An 18,446-nucleotide genomic window follows, 5' to 3' on the forward strand; every position below is an offset into this window, starting at 1 on the left:
CTCCCTAACACCAAATTACCATTAGCAAAAAATAAATGAGAGATCGGTGGGTCCCTATAAATTTTGAATCCAAGAAGTTTTGACTCAGCTTTCTATTTTCTAATCAAATTTGAAAAACCTTCTTCATATAATAGAAACAAATAAGGAGAAAAAGGGTCCTCTTGTTTAAGTCCTTTTTGAAGGAAGAAAACTTCCTTATATTCCCTATTAATCAATAAATAATAAGAGACAAATGAAACATACTTCATAGTTAGTTGATATATGGTTCTGGTTCAGTTCTTTGTAGGAACCAGAATTGAAGCTTAGTTCTTTCATTTTTCTGGAATTGGATTTCGATTCTGATTCCAGTTCAGCTCTTAGTGCTTTCGGTTCCTATTTAGTTCTAGTTTTGGTTCCAGTTCCAATTCCTACACTCAAAATTGAAACATTATTGTATTTACAATTAAAAGGATAAAAAGGATTATATATTTTTAACATCAAAATATTAATAAAAATAATAATACTAATATCAAAATAAAATATCAATAAAGTAACAGAAAATTAAACTAACAATTCCCACAAGAAATTACAAGATAGTATCAAATATCATAATAAGTCACATAATATTTCCACACTTCAAATTATAAAATAAGAATAAACCAACAAAAAACATTATAATTTAACAAATCATTCATCTATTGGTAAGATGGTCATGAGATAAAAAGGATTAAGATATCTATGATAGAGTTTTAAAGGTAGCATATAGAAAGAATAATAATACATGGAATTAAATGGAAACATAACGATAGGAGGAGAAGAGAGAGGATTCATATAGAAATTTTTTATATATTTTCATTGAACTCTTTAAAGTTAAAATCATATACCTTCATCAGAAAATATACAATTTTGACTAGTTTAAATTTTGATTCTCATCAATAAAAGTATTAAAAATAAATTTAATTTGAGTACAGTAGACATTATTTATAAAAATTTTGTAGATTATGATTAAAACTTTTTAAAATTAAAAAGATAGCTAATGTAATTTTAAGTCACTTCATAATATATGTCTTAAATAAAAAGTATACTATATGACTGGAAGGTGATCTTGTCATATAATTAATGACTATAAAATGATTTTAATGTATTTATAATTAAAATAATAAAAGTTAATATATATATATATATATATATATATATATATATATAATTGCATATAAAAATATATAATTTTATTGGCACCGTATAATGTATATAAAAAATCTTTTAAAAAAATATGTATAAAATTGATCCTTTGACTTGATTTTGATTTGGTTTGGTTTTAGTTTCAATTTCATTTAAGTTCAGTTCTTCGCGAAGAACTAGAACCTAACTTGTTAGCATCACAATTTAATTTTAATATTTTTTGGCCCTAGTTAATTAATGAGTCTTAAATATTAAATTAAATTCCCTATTTAATGTGACATAGCCCATAGTTCAAGCTGGCAAAAGACCAACAGTCAGTGGGTATTAATTATTAAAGCTTGTAACACCCCTATGCTCGGTAGTGCGTTCTACTGTTCTGGTGAACAGTGTTTGTCCGGACAGCTAAGATGCCTATAACTATATTTAAATATTAGTGAGGAGACATAGAATAATGAAATAAAAGAAAGGAAAATACAAGAAAAACAAAGGAAAAATAATGGCAATGAAATGAAACTAAGTTAAACGAGCCAGCACCGCAACAATGGGTGACCGCATGGGGAAGTTACGGCGCAGGCAATAGTCGACCCCAGGACAAGTATGAAAGCAGTATCAAAATCAAACTACCTATATACAAGATAACTGTGCTATCTCAGGTCTAAAGATTATATGCACTGATATGATTTATGACAAAACATTGACAAGAGTAAACTCCATGTGCTTGTCATAAGTGTCACTGGTTCGGCCTACTTATCATTTATAAGTGCCTATCATGTTTGTTATATGGCATGAGACTCACCATTCCATCTTATTTATATCTCATATAAATAACTTGGGAACAAACATGAATACAATCTTTCTGGATAAGTCATGTCCTTATTATGAAGTATCCTCGATTGTGAACCTATTTATGATATTTCGTGCTAGAAATATTGTCACTCATATTCTTAACAACTTAAGAATAATATTTCTAACAAAATATCAATGGACCTTTTCTATTACACATAAATATATTATGTAAACGGAAAAGTGGAAATGCTTTTTATTAATAAAAATATGTACAAGATACATACTAAATGATATGCTCTAGGGCATACTACTAACAATCTCCCACTAGCACTAGAGCCATTCATTACAATATCTTAGACCTATCTTCTCAAGATGTCGGTCTAACTGAGTCTGTGACATAGGCTTAGTGAATGGATCAGCTGGATTTTCAGCTGATGCTATTTTCTGCATGGCTACATCGCCTCGCCCAACTATTTCTCTGATAATGTGGTAGCGCCTTTCTATGTGTTTGGATTTCTTGTGAGACCTTGGTTCCTTAGCCTGTATGACTGCTCCATTATTGTCACAGTGTAGTGGAACTGCTGACTCAATGGAAGGAACTACTGTAAGTTCTGTCATGAACTTCTTTATCCAAACAGCTTCCTTTGCAGCATCTGATGCAGCAATATACTCAGCCTCAGTAGTGGAATCTGCAATCATGCTCTGTTTGGAACTCTTCCAACTGACTGCACCTCCATTACAAATGAACACATATCCAGAGGTAGACTTTCTATCATCGATATCTGATTGGAAATCAGAATCAGTATAACCATCCAATTGCAAGTTTCCACCTCCATAAATCAAGAATAAATCCTTAGTTCTTCTCAAGTACTTAAGGATATTCTTGTGACTATCGATGTTCCAAACCTGGATTGGATTGATACCTGCTAGTCAAACTAACAGCATATGCGATATCCGACCTAGTACACAACATTGCATACATTAAACTTCCAATAGCCGAAGCATATGGAATCCTGGCCATCTTATCTCTTTCTTCAGGTGTCTTTGGAGACATCTCTTTAGAAAGATGGATACCATGTCTCACTGGTAACAATCCTCTCTTGGAATCAAGCATGTTAAACCTCTTTAACACCTTTTCCAAGTATAGACTTTGGGATAAACCAATTATTCTTTTCGCTCTATCTCTATAGATGCGAATTCCAAGAATATAGGTTGCCTCCCCTAAGTCTTTCATGGAGAATGTATTTGACAACCATACCTTTATAGTTGTCAACATACATGTGTCATTACCCATCAACAGTATGTCATCCACATATAAGATAAGGAAAGTGATAGCACTGTCACTAACTTTCTTATATACACATGGCTTATCCTCATTTTTGATAAAACCAAAGGATTTAATGGCTTCATCAAAACGGATGTTCCAACTCCTCGAAGCTTGTTTCAACCTATAAATGGATCGCTTTAGCTTGCATACCTTGGAACCATCTTGGGATTCAAATCCCCTAAGTTGTTCCATGAAAATGTTTTCTTCAATGTATCCATTGAGAAAAGTTGTTTTGACATCCATCTACCAAATCTCATAATCATAGTATGCAGCTATTGCTAATAAAATCCTAATTGATTTAAGCATGGCAACAGGCGAGAAAGTCTCCTCATAGTCGATTCCTTGCCTTTGGCGAAACCCTTTCGCTACTAGCCTTGCCTTATAGGTCTCTACCTTTCCATCAGAACCAATTTTTTTCTTGAAAACCCATTTGTTCCCTATAGGTATAATACCTTCAGGTGGGTCAACAAGATCCCAAACTTGATTCTTATACATGGAATCAATCTCAGATTTCATAGCATCAATCCATTTTGAAGAGTCTATATCTGATATAGCTTCTTCATAGGTAAGTGGATCATCTCCATGATCTACTTCTTCATGAGTAGACAACTCTTGTTCTTCTTCATGAAGAAAACCATATCTCACTAGTGGGTGAGATACCCTGGTTGTTCTACGAGGAATAGCTGTAGATGTTTCATCAACGGGTATTGGTTGACTAGATGGATCTATATCCATCGATGCATTGGTTGGTCGAATTCTCCAATTCTAACTCTATTTGCCTTCCTTTGCCTCCTTCTTGAACAAACTGTTGTTCAAGAAATGTGGCATCTCTACTTATCACAACCTTTTGTGAAGTAGGCAAATAAAAATAATATCCAAAACTATCTTTTGGATATCCAACAAATCAACCTTTTTCTGATCTGGTCTCCAATTTATCGTTGTTGACTTTTTGATATAAGCTGGACAACCCCAAATCTTAACATGCTTAAGACTTGGTTTTCTTCCATGCCATATCTCATAAGGTGTGGAAGAAACTGATTTTAATGGAATCCTATTCAGAATATACAAAGCTGATTCTAATGCAAATCCCCAAAAGAAGATTGGCATATCAGTATAGCTCATCATACTACGTACCATATCCAATAGGGTACGATTTCTCCTTTTAGATACACCATTCAGCTGTGGCGTTCCTGGAGGAGTCAGTTGAGAACCAATGCCATGCTCTCTCAAGTATTCATCGAATTCAGTACTCAAATATCCACCTCCACGATCTGATCGAAGAGCTTTAATATTCTTTCCATTTTGATTTTCTACTTCAGATTTAAATTCTTTGAACTTTTCAAAAGATTCATGTTTGTATTTCATCAAATACAAATACCCAAACCTTGGTTTATCATCAGTAAAGGTAATAAAATAATGAAAACCCCCTCTAGCCATTTCTTTAAATGGACCACATACATCCTCCAAAATATTTTCAGCTCTTAGCCCTTGTCCAACAAAGGGTGATCTAGTCATTTTACCCTGAAGGCAAGATTCACAAGTTGGAGTAGGCTCAGAGCCCAATGAGGATAGAATCCCCATTTTCTCCAGTTTTGCAATCTTATCTTCTGCAACATGAAATAACCTTAAGTGCCAAATATATTTTGAACTTGAGTTGGTTTTCACCATGGCATTGCATTAATTTAGATTGCTATACTCTGGGCAGTGGAAACACATTCTTACTGGCAATGGAAACAATTTCCTGTTGGCAATGGAAACACTTTCTTACTTGCAATGGAAACACTTTCCTTTGCCTTTGTCAGCTTTGGTCTTTGTTTTCTATTTAGCTATTTTCTTAGAAGGACCAGGAATCTGAGATTTCTTTTTCTTATTGACCTTCTTCTTGTTGGACTTTCCAGTAGAAGAAGATGCAATCAAAGCTACCTCTTTTCCTTTATTGCCTGGCATATTCTTTTGAGCAATAACCAGCATATTGAGTAAAACCAGCTAAGGTGCATTCCTATTTAGTCAAATGGAAATTTGTCACAAAATTCCCAAAAGACTCAGGAAGGGACTGAAGGATCAAATCCGTCTGTAGTTGGAAATCCATGTTGAAGTCAAGATGTTCCAACTGCTCAATCAGCCGAATCATCTTGTGGACATGATCCCCAACATTCTGTCCCTCAGACATCCTCATACGAAATAGCTGTCTAGATATCTCATACCTAGCATTCCTGCTGTGCTCACCATACAACTCTTGTAGGTGAAGGAGGATATCACTCGCACTCTGCATGTTCTCATGTTGCTTCTGTAACTCATTACTCATGGAAGCAAGCATGTAACACTTAGCTCTCATATCATGCTCCTTCCACTTGTCCAAAGTATCATGTTCCTCTTGTGTGGCCTCTGGAGGTAAGGGACCAGGAACATTTGAATCTAGAACATATCCTATATGTTCAAGGTTCAGGACAAGCTTCAAATTTCTTAGCCAATCGCATGATTTGGTCCTGTCAACCTATGGTGATCAAGTATGCTTGCAAGGATATTGGATGGTGGTGGTTGTTTTGTGCTCATTTTTATCAGAAAATTAACTGCAGAAAATAACCAGATTAATTAGTAAATGTATCATGTAATTAACCAAAATGATTATGGTCTTTTAATCAAATTGGTCCTCCCACTAACTTAGCGAATCCTACACTTCCAAAGTAGGAAACGGAAATCCTAGTTGGATGGATTTCTAGTGGGTGATTGAATTCTTATAATTCTATTGATCATCCTCAGGTACATCCATTATTGGAGTTACAATAAACTATAAGTGAGCAACTCCTTGCCCATCACATCTCATGTGAGGTTCAATCCTTTACCTAGCCCCTAATGCTCAAAATCTCAGGTACATCCATTATTGACTTATCTTGCATTAGTTAAGTTGATCCCATTGAGCCAGTAATTATGCAAATAATTTTAATGTCCTCAAGTACATCCAATATTGGCTACTAAACCATTTATATATTTACAACATCTCATGCTTAACAATTATTCTTAAGAAAATCTCTTAAATTAATTGCATCTCATGCAACTATTTAAAATTTCTTAAAATAATTGCCCCAATGGAGGGCCTATGTTATAATTACTTTAATTATAGCATTTCCAACTTAATCATTTGTTTGGAAGATTTTATGGTCATTCTAATTACTATTATGGTCTCACTTTGCACATTATCCATTTAGCATGCATATATCATATAATTGCATACATTCCCATACATCTCATGCATTCATGGATAAGCAGTAAATATGGTATGATCATGGACTTTCTAAGGGATTCAATTCTGAGCCACCAAGAATTGAATCAGGGCATTCCTAGGTGCATTTCATTCATTCATTTTACAAGAGTTGCTGAAGGAGTACATAATCAACACTTGATCTTGAATTCCTCCCACTGGTCCCACCAATGCTCTTGACCTCCTTGAACTTCTTGCAATCCAATATTACATAGTAATCCTTGGCATACCAAGGCGAATTTACAAGAACTTAAATAAATGAAATTATAACCCAAAAATTATTACAAACTTAATAATACATGCCCAAAATAAATTAAAATAAATTAATTAATTTACAATCCCAAAGAAACATAAAAGAAATAAATCCAATCACATTGGTCTTTTATAGTCCATGATCATCCATCATGCATATCACTATTTAACAATTAAATAAAACATACATACTTAAATTAAATTGAATATCTCATATTCAACTTAAAAAACCAGATTTGAATATGATTCAAATAAATTTAAAAATTCAAATTTAAATCTCATTCAAGCAAATTTAAAAATTCATATTTGAATCACATTCAAACAACTTCAAAAATTCAGATTTGAATCACATTCAAACATTTTTAAAAAAATCAGATTTGAATCACATTCAAACATTTTTTAAAAAATCAGATCTGAATTTTATTCAATCAATTTTAAAAAATTAGATTTAAATATGATTCAAACAACTTTAAAAATTCAGATTTGAATCACATTCAAACAACTTTTAAAATTCAGATTTGAATCACAATCAAACAATTTTTAAAATTCTGATTTGAATCATAATTTAATTGTGTGATTAAAAATCCTAATTAAATATTTTAATTAGTCATATGATGAACCTTTCATCATGCAACAATTGCATAATTTAATAACAACCATGCGCACCATGATCTTCCAAAGCCATGCGCACCATGTTGGAGTTCATCAAGCATGCCGCCACACCTCTTGATCCAACCAGCAATGGATCAATCATCTCATGATCAAATCACACAATTAAATCATATAATAAACAATCTAAATGGCAAATATAGTGGCTCTGATACCAATTGAAGGAACGAAAGCATGAAAACAACAAGTTTATAGAATTCAAAAATTTTCACCTAGGGTCACATGCACCATGCAAGATTTATTTTTTATCTATTTGATTTCAATGATAAACAACATATTAAAACCCTTTTAATATGTTTTTTGATCTGTATTTACCATTTAAGATTTTAAAATTAATCAGATTAATTTTAGAACCCTAGATTAAATCAAGAATGATTACACTAATCTCTTGATGCACTGCAGCGTGTCTGTGCCTTTGAGATTCGTCTTCAGGATACCAGATGTTGTCCCTCTAGCTTGTCCACACCAAGAACACCTATGGCAGCCCTTGAACAGCTTCTAAAGCCTTTTCTATTAATTAGAAATTCAAGTTCTGCCTTTTAAGAGATTAGAGATGTAAACAGGACACTAGAAACAATTTCTAGTGTTCTTAATTCAAGAGATTGATGGCTAATCTCTTTGAATTGATGAGAGATGAAGAAGAATAGAGGGAGGGCTGAAAAATGGCGTGACCAAGGAGTGTGGCTGCTGGTTGTATTTTATTTTCTCATAACAACACTTAAATAGCTAGGTTAACACATTAAACCCTTGCCACATGTCACCCTTTGATTAGCTCTAGGTTTAAGTGACCCAATCACATTGTGCCAAGTGTCAAACCTATATGTAATCTTGATTTTAATCATCTTACATGATTAAAAAAAAAACATTTGGCAAGCTTATGTATTATCCCATGTGTCACCATCTCATGGTGCCACGTGTCACACTGCAAAATGACCAAAATGCCCCTGTGTCTTAATTTTGAGTTCTCAACCCAAAATAATTATTTTTCTTCTTCTAATTAGTTTATATCAAATATAAATTAATTAATTAATCTCTATTAATTAATTTCTCATTAATTAAATTCATATTTAAACACTTTAAATATAAATTTAACTTATATTATACATCCAATAATTTAGATTTGGTTTCAAGTCATGCTAGGGACTTTGCAAACTAATTGCAAACTAAACCTATTTAATTAATCAATTAAACTCTTTAATTAATTAATTAAATCATATTTAAATAGGTGATAACTTGTGTATGTGTGTGACTTACTAGGCTCATCACTAATTGGCAATGAGACATGATATCAACTCTTAATATCATCAGAACTCTTTCTTACCATAAATGATTTCTCTAAATCATTTTATGAACCTCATAGACCATGGTTAACATCTAGCATAGCATGCCATGGCCACCCAATTAGTAATAAGGTTTACCTTATATGAACCTATAATCATATGTTACCATGCACTAGAATCTCTCTGTTACAAAATCCCAACTCAAGCTGGAGTCATGGTTTATGTCAAACTCCATTTGCTATGAATGTTATGTTCTCTTTTAATTCCAGTTCTTGATTAAAAAGATTTTCTCATCAGAAACTCTTTTCTGAATAAATCTATCTGTCCTGGCCAGGAACTTGAAACATCAAGAACAATTAAATGAACATAGGATTTTATCTCTATTTACTTAGAGGAACAGATTCCATCTTGATCAACACCTACCTCCATATATAACTAGTAGGAGCCAACACATGCCCATATACCCATACACAGTACAAGTATGAAAGCAGTATCAAACTCAAACTACCTATATACAAGATAACTATGTTGTCTCAGGTCTAAAGATTATATGCACTGATATGATTTATGACAAAACATTGACAAGAGTAAACTCCATGTGTTTGTCATAAGTGTCACTGGTTCGGCCTACTTATCATTTATAAGTGCCTATCATGTTTGTCATATAGCATGAGACTCACCATTCCATCTTATTTATATCTCATATAAATAACTTAGGAACAAACATGAATACAATCTTTCTGGATAAGTCATGTCCTTATTATGAAGTATCCTCGATTGTGAACCTATTTATGATACTTCGTGCTAGAAATATTATCACTCATATTCTTAACAACTTAAGAATAATATTTCTAACAAAATATCAATGGACCTTTTCTATTACACATAAATATGTTATGTAAACGGAAAAGTGGAAATGCCTTTTATTAATAAAAATATGTACAAGATACATACTAAATGATATGCTCTAGGGCATACTACTAACAGTAACTATGCAATGTTCTTGATGTTTGTACTGTAAGCTGCAGATTACAGTACTGACTTGAGATTATTGTGTAGAGCTACGTACTACTAATAGTACACCAAGATGAGAATAGTTGCCAATGGCATCTGTATTGGTATAGTTATGCCAGGACAGAATTTTATTGTTGGAAATGAGTTTGGAAATCCTACTTAGGGATTTAAAACTCAAAAGTTAGAATATCGAAAGGTTATAGTTTAGTACAAAAGGAAGTAAACTATAGAATATTAATAGATAAAAAGAGTTGTGAAAGTAAAAAAATTTGAACAGTTGGTTCAGATATAACAAAAATGTTACGAATATGAGTAAGATTGTTGACTAGAATGGTCAAAGGACCCATGATTAGATAAGTAATTCTAATACGACCATAATGGTCGTTCAAAAAGGGAACATGAATCAAAATATTAGACGGAACGATAGTAAGAAAAGATTAGTGCTATATAAACAAAGTAAATGTTATATTAGATTGTTAGAAGTTTTACACAAATTCAGAGGAAAGAAGATTATATGATCATATAAAACTCTACAACTCAACTCAACTAAGCCTTTATCCCAAAAATTTGGGGTCAGCTATATGGATTCGCTTTCTCCACTCTGAACGATTTTGGGTTAAATCCTCAGAAATGTGTAATGCTTCAAGGTCATGTTGTACTACTATCCTCCAAGTCAATTTAGGTCTACCCCTTTTTTTCTTTCTATCCTCTAACCTAATGTGCTCTACTTGTCTAACTGGAGCCTCCGTATGTCTACGCTTTACATGACCAAACCACCTCAATCTCCCTTCTCTCAACTTATCTTCAATTGGCACCACTCCTACCTTTTCTCCAATACTCTCATTACGGACTTTATCTAGTCTAGTATGGTCACTCATCCACCTTAACATTCTCATCTCTGCAACTCTTATCTTAGATGCATACGACTCTTTCAGTGCCCAACACTCACTACCATATAACATAGCCAGTCGTATGGCTGTACGGTAAAATATATGATCATATAGAAAGGAGAAAATAAATGTGTGAATATTGTAAGACGACCATTGGGTAAAATTTCGCAGACGAAATTTATTTTAAAGGGGGGAGAATTGTAACACCCCTATGTTCGGTAGTGCGTTCTACTGTTCTGGTGACCAATGAACAGTAGAACACACTACCGAACATAGGGATGTTACAATTCTCCCCTCTTTAAAATAAATTTCGTCTGCGAAATTTTACCCAATGGTCGTTCTACTGTTCCAGTGACCAATGTTTGTCCGGACAGCTAGGATGCCTAGAACTACATTTAAATGTTAGTGAGGAAACATAGAATAATGAAATACAAGAAAGGAAAATACAAGAAAAACAAAGGAAAAATAATGGCAATGAAATGAAACTAAGTTAAACGAGCCATCATCGCAGCGATGGGTGACCGCACGGGGATGTTACAGCACAGGCAATAGCCGCCCCCAGGACTGCAGGAAACCCTCGAAATTTAATTTCGAGACATAATTAAAAACTTATTGAAGTATAAATTTCATTAGAAATATTAAAAAAAAAATTAATTAATTAGTACGAAGAAAAATGAGAAATCGAGAAAACGACAAAACTCGGTGTTACCGAAAAATCAGGAATGCAACCCGAATAGGGGCATTGTGGTCAATTGACACCCCGAGTTGCCTTTTGACCTAAATGTCCATTAAAAATAAGTAGTATTAAATTTTAAAAATTCCATGAAAATGAGAAACTTGACACATAATGTAAATAGTGAGAAATTTGGGTGTTAATTGCAAATTAGGAAACTTAGGGTTATTTAAATGTTAATTAAGGTAAGTGGAGCACTAAGTGGATTATTTAAATGTTAATGGACATGGAGGGCAGCACTAACCATCATCTTCAACCTTCATCTACAACATAGCCGAATGGCTCTCTCAAGCTCTCCATCCATGGCCGTTTCATGCAACCTCCCTAACACAATTTTCAACTTAAAACCCAAAGCTTGCTTCACTAACTTTGCTCCCTACATCACAAGGAAGAGTTAGATAGCAATTTTAAGAAGTTTAGTAAAGTTTTGGTCAAGCTTTAAAAGTGGTAAGTGTGTATTTTCCATTCTTGTTTCATTAAACTTTTAGTGGATGTTGTAGTGAGTTATTTTGTGGAAGAAATTTTGAAGTTTGATGGATTAATGATGAAACACCATTTTGGCAGCCATGGGAGCTCACCATGTGTTGTTTGTTTTCACTTGTAAATGGTTGTTTAAGATGTTGGTGTAAGTGTTTATGTGTATAGAAATAATTTAGATAATGTATACTAAGTGTATGTGTGATAGTGCACTTGGTTTTGGAAGCTTGGAAGCTATTTGAAGGAGATGTGTAAATCGGCAACTTTAAAGTGTGATTAGAAATGTGTTGATTCATGGTATGGGTTGTTGAATTATGTTGCCTATGGTGGCAGCATGTGTATGTGAATAATTGTTTGGATTTGGACATGTAAATGAGGTATGTTCACGTGGTTAAATTATTGTAATTGGACTTTGAAAATTCTGAGTTATAATGTGTATATTGAGAATGGTTATAAGCTGCCCAAAATGAGCAAAATGTGATGTAAAGTGTGCTAATGGTATGATACCAAATCAGAATTGGCATGAAAGATTAACTTTGTAAGTTTTGAATGTGTAATTGGTAAGTGATGAACAATGTGTAATAGGGTAGTGTACATTTTAGCTTAGAACCTTAATTGTGTGAATCCAATTGGCATGAGACAAATTGGAGGTAAAACTAGGCACAAAATGTGCCAACTTTCATGAAGGAAGCTTAACTAAATTCTGCCTAGAAGGTGACTTGAAAAAGGACCAAATCCGGATTAGTGACTTGAAAGCCTGAAAATTGACCATTTGGGCAACAGTTAGTGTTTTGACCATAACTTACTCAAAACAGGTCCAATTGATCTGAAATTTTTACCATGAATAGCTTAGACATAGAGCTACAATTCTTATGCGGACACTAAAGCCTAGAAATGGCCAAAACCAAGCCAAATAGCTTGCACAAGTTCAGGAACCAAAACTGGTCGAACCAAAAGTGACCTAAAAATGACCTAAGCCTACCATTTTAGTGCATTTTGTCCAGCATTAGTAAATTGACCATATCTTGGTCTACACAACTCAGAATGACCTGAAATTTTGCCCCACATGCAATAAGACATAGCCCTACAAGTTTGTAGTTTGGATCAAAACCTGAAAACCGAGGGAACTAGGTCGTCCGGCTAGGTCAAAATAGTACACCCAAAATCCGATAAATTGCAATAAAATGCAATACACTTGGAAATGAAATTGGTAACATATACCAACACTTAAGGGCTATAAAATGTGACATATTAGTAACATTAGAATTGAATCACTTAGAGTGCATCAAGGGTCAACATTATAGGTTGACTAATGAAATAAATTGAAGGGAATAGTACTAAGAAAATTTAAATATTGGATTTTATTGTTATAAATGAATTCATTGAGTACTGAAATACTTTAAATTGTGTGTTTTAGTTGAAAAGGATATTAAGAAGCATAAGGAACATTGAGTCAAGGCCTAGGAGTGACTCAAATCAGGTTTGTGCACAACTAGTTTTTAATTGATTTTGTTCTGAATATTTCATATGATTAAATGAAGTTCTTTTGCTTATGTATTATGTTTATCAAGTATTGGATTTAATTCAATGAATATTGAAAATGTTATAGTATGTATGAATTTAGCTTTGTGAAATGGTATTTTCACAAGTATTAAGCATTGTTGTGGATTGAATAAATTATGTTTTGAAAAATTGTGATAGAACATGTTTTGAATTGTGATGGGCAATTTGCATGGAAAAATGCAAATTTATGATTTGAATTGTGATGAGCATAAAAATTGTTGGATATTAGAATTGACTTTGAATCGAATTGTATTGTGATTTATGCTCACTAAAGGAATATGATATTGTTTTATATCTCACTATAGATGCTTGACTAGGTTATTACCCGTCTTTCTCATTTGTTGAGAAGACAATGGAGTTAGTTGTGTTTTGATTACCATGGTACGTGCACAGACTTAGATTCTCCTCTTATTAGAGGTTAAATCTAAGTTTTATGTTATGACCCTTTCGGAAGATTCATTATTGTGATGTGTACTGTGCATGATAATTCAACCTCCTTGACCATAGGGAGTTAGAATCAGCCCGAAGATGGCCCTTGCGGATTAGTCTTGCATAGTTAGTGAGATAAAGAATGATTTTTGAGATAAAGAATGGTTTTTGAGATAAAGAATGACTTTTGAGATAAAGAATGGTTTTCGAGATAAATAATGGTTTTTAAATAGTAAAGAATTGTGATTTCAAATGGGATTTATGTATAATTGATTTTATTGGAATTAATCTTTATTTCCAATAAATTGTTGGAATTACCTTAAATGGTTAGTTATAATTTGATAAATTGAATTTTGTGATCAAAGTCATTTTATATAAATGATTTATATTATTGACAATGAATATTTTGAGTTTTGGAATTTGATGAGTATCCAGATTTCCAAATTAATTGCTGCAATTTTTGTTAAGTTATATTATATTATGTTTTAAATTATAGTTGTGCACCACTGAGTTCACCACTCAGCGATAGCTTTGTATGCTGTCGCAAGTGAAAAGAGCATAGAGCAATTGAGTAAGCTTCTTTGAAGAGACATTCAGATCAGCTCCAGGTATACCCATGTACATAGGTTTTGATGTATGCACGTAATAATATGTATGTAAATTATTTGAGCAGTTGTATAAAAACTCTTGTAAACTATTTTGGTATGTAATTAAATGTAAATTATTGTAAATATAAATTTGAGATTTCATTTACCTGAATAGTTTTATAATATTAATTTTGAGTCATGTAATCAATGAAATGTTTCTTTTATGATGAGATTGATTTGAAAATGAATTGATTTGATTATTGAGATTTGAATTGTGAGTTGAAATGAAGTTATTGGAGTTGTATTTGAGAAAACATATTGGGAGTGTTTTTCTTTTCAAGTTTGAAGAACTGTTTTTTCAAAATACAGCCGGCACTTTGCCGAAATTTTGAAAATTTTTTTATAACACCAAATTTTAATCAATGATTTAAATTTCATGAAAGTTGTTTTAAAATCCCTTATAGTATATCTAATGGATTATTGGTAGGCAAAGTACGGTAATTCATTAGGTGTACTATGGGATCATGTTACATCTTATGGAGGAGTAGGGTTTGACAAAGCTGGACTAATTAAATAATTACCTGTACGAATGAATATTATTTATTGGGCAATTATAGATATTTAATGTCTGAAAGTATCTACTGGAGATAATAAGTATAAAAGTGGAGTAAATTGATAGCGGAGTAATGGTATAAGTGGGTAGTTATGGGTGTTAGTAGGTGGTTTTTGGTGGTTAGCAGTGGTTACAAGAAGTGGCTAGTGGTAACAAAATAGGTAAGTAGTGGAGAAAGTGGACCGATAAGTGCATAATTTATTAATTTTACTCCCATCATATTTGCTGTTTCTAGTGTGTTTTTATGCATAATTCAGTTGATTAAAGTATATTTATTATTTAGGCATATTTTTAGATAGTTGTTAGAATAATTGTGTTAAATGGAGAAATTTTCATCATTTGACCTTTACTGTATTTTTCAGGTGTTTCTAAAGTTGTAGGTCTCCAAATTAAGTGTTGTTTAATCCATTGAAAAGCTAAGATAGAACACTTCAAATGATAAAAAGGGACCAAAGCCAAAATCAGTCTTTAAGGTTGACAAAATGAGCTATGGATCTATTGCAAAAGCCCACACTTGATTGTCACGATTAGTTTTAGTATTTATTTTGTATCTGGAGTTCCAGATGTCCAAATGAAGCAAGCCTAAGCCCAATTGAACCTTAAGAGTCACCTCTACAACTTCTATGAAGGGCTAGAAGCGAGATGAGGCCGTTTTAATTGTCAAAAATGGCAATGAAGTCATCATTATAAGCTAGATACTCTGTCAGAACCAATCTCGGTTTTTGGCCCATAACTTTGGCTGTAGACCTCGAATTTGGGCAAATGAGTACCCATTGGAAAGCTAAGAAATAGGGGTACAACTTTCATGGAGACGGTAGAGACAGATTCAAAAGGGAAGTGGCTAAAAAACGACCTTGATTGTAGAGACGTGAGTACAGGCTGAAAATCTATCTTTTGAATTTCAAAACTTTTCCTAGTTTGGTCCCTATCTTTGGGATTAGGTTTTTTATTATAAAGGCATCTTTGGGCAGCAGCATACACACATCCATTCAGTCCTTTGAACACCATAGAAGACCTTCATTCTCCATTCTCTTTTTAGATTTCTTTTTATTTTTCTTCAATTTTCTGTAAGCCATGAATATGAGTGGCTAAGTTTCTTAATTTAGTTCAAAAGATTCTAGTTCTTATGCGTGATTTATGAGACCAGGTTCTTAATTTAATTTATTTCTTTTTGAATATCTACTGTTTTCTGATTTCATTGACTTTGATCTATTGAATGATTTGCTAAAAAGGCCTATTAGTTAATTATTTGATGTGATCAATTGCTAGTTCATCTTCATAATCCGTAATTGTTGTGTAAGATTTAACGTGAGTAGCAAATAGGTTTTATTGATTGTGATCCAAGTTTTCAATAATAACCTAAGGAAATAATAGGTTGAATTAAATGATTTATGCTTTATAAATGATTATTCAGCTTAACTACTTCCTTTTTTTAAAGCAGTTATTAATTTGATGAGGATTGCTTAATACCAATTCAGTTAATAATTAGAGTCAATAAGAGTGCTAGGCTTGAATTGATGAGTATAGGAAAGTTATGGATTTTACCTCGCCGTTTGATAAATCTATGTTAAGTATTCAATAAGAGATAATTATATTTTTTTTGTCTATGTTCGAATCAATGCATTAGAATGCGAATTACCTTGGACTAAAGCTTGTTTAAATTGAGAGTTTCATATTTAAATTTAGTTCTTTAATTTCTGAACATGATTTAGTGTTACAACCCCCCCCCCCCCAACCTTTGTTTCTTTTTTCCATTACACAAGTGCACAAAATTTAGTAATTCAGTCTCTAGGGTTCGACCTGGATTTACCACTTACTGGAAAAAATATTTCACAACTAGTAATTTCAGTTAATTTAAATTTTGGTGGATTCGACAACCATTAAGAATTTTGGCACCGTTGTCGGGGACTGAAGTTTATTACATTTCATGTTTTTAGTGTTAGGATATTTTATTATAACCTTTGTTTGTGAAGTGTTGTTGTTTTTAGGTTTTTTGAAAAAAATTACGGTGTTACTATTTATCGGCAGATTTTTGGTTGAATTAGGAGGGCGGCCCATACCTATTTTGAAGGAAATGACATTCTGATCAAGACCAATTAATCTAAGTAGAAAAAACAGCTAAACAGTTGAGAAAATTGGCTAAACAAGCCACGCAGATTCCAAGTACATCTGAAAGAGTCCAATCTCCAAGGGAATTAAGTTCAGATTCAAATTCAAATTTTGAAAATGAAATCATGGCTGCTAGGACTTTGAAAGAGTTGGCTGCTCTAGATCTAAAGCAATAACCTTTGTGTATTCAATACCCTACTTTAAATATTGCTTTTGAGTTAAAATCTAGACTAATCCATTTGTTGCCTAAGTTTCATGGTCTTGTAGGTAAGGATCCACATAAGCATTTGAAGGAATTTCATGTTGTTTGTCCCAGCATGAAACCTCAAGGAGTTTCAGAGGATCAAATCAAGCTCTAAGCTTTTCCTTTCTCCTTGGAAGGCACAGCTAAGGATTGGTTGTATTACCTTCCTTTCGAATCTATCAACTCATGGAATGGGATGAAGCAGATATTTTTGGAGAAGTATTTTCCTGCTTCCCATGCTGCCAACATAAGAAAAGAAATTTGTGGCATCTGGCAGTACAATGGAGAGAGCTTGTATGAGTATTGGGAGAGATTTAAGAAGTTGTGTGCAAGTTGTCCCCATCATCAAATAAGTGAGCAGCTTTTGATTCAATATTTCTATGAGGGACTTTTACCAATGGACTGCAGCATGATAGATGCTGCTAGTGGAGGAGCTTTGGTTGATAAGACACCAAATGAAGCAAGGAGGCTGATTGCCAACATGGCAGTAAACTCTCAACAGTTTGGAATGAGAATGGATCACACACCTATGAAGGTTAATGAGGTAAGTACATCCAACCTTGAGAAACAGATTTTTTATTTAACTTCTTTGGTGAGGCAATTGGCTGTAGAGAACATTCAAACTGTTAAGGTATGTGGAATTTGTTCGGGTTTGGGTTATGTTACTGACATGTGTCCTGCATTATAAGAGGATGAATCAATGCAACATGCTAATGCAGGAGGAAATTATGGACAATATGCAGTAGGAAATTATGGACAGCCACAACACAGGTATGATCCCTTTTCCAATACTTATAATCCAGGATGGTGAGATCATACTAATCTGAGTTATGGGAATCAACCTGTGCAAAACTGATACCAATAGTAGAGACAAGTGAATCAACCACTTCTGTCTCCCTCAAATCAAGGTATGTCACTTGATGAAATTCTTAAGGCTTTGGCTAGGAATATACAACAGTTTCAATAGGAGACCAGAAATAGCATTCAAAATATAGAGAGGCAGATTGGTTAGTTAGCTTTATCTGTGAGCAAACTTGAAGCTCAAGGTTCTGG

At 33.1% G+C, this 18,446-nt stretch overlaps 1 non-coding gene across 1 annotated transcript; it reads right to left on the bottom strand.

Moving 5' to 3' along the window:
• Positions 1-17,637: 17,637 nt before the first annotated feature.
• LOC131181965 (small nucleolar RNA R71) lies at positions 17,638-17,744 on the bottom strand. The gene has a single exon (XR_009150435.1). It is a non-coding gene; the product is annotated as a small nucleolar RNA R71 (small nucleolar RNA).
• Between the last annotated feature and the right edge of the window lie 702 nt (positions 17,745-18,446).

This window comes from Hevea brasiliensis, chromosome 7 (genome assembly GCF_030052815.1).
Source record: "Hevea brasiliensis isolate MT/VB/25A 57/8 chromosome 7, ASM3005281v1, whole genome shotgun sequence".
NCBI lineage: Eukaryota > Viridiplantae > Streptophyta > Magnoliopsida > Malpighiales > Euphorbiaceae > Hevea > Hevea brasiliensis.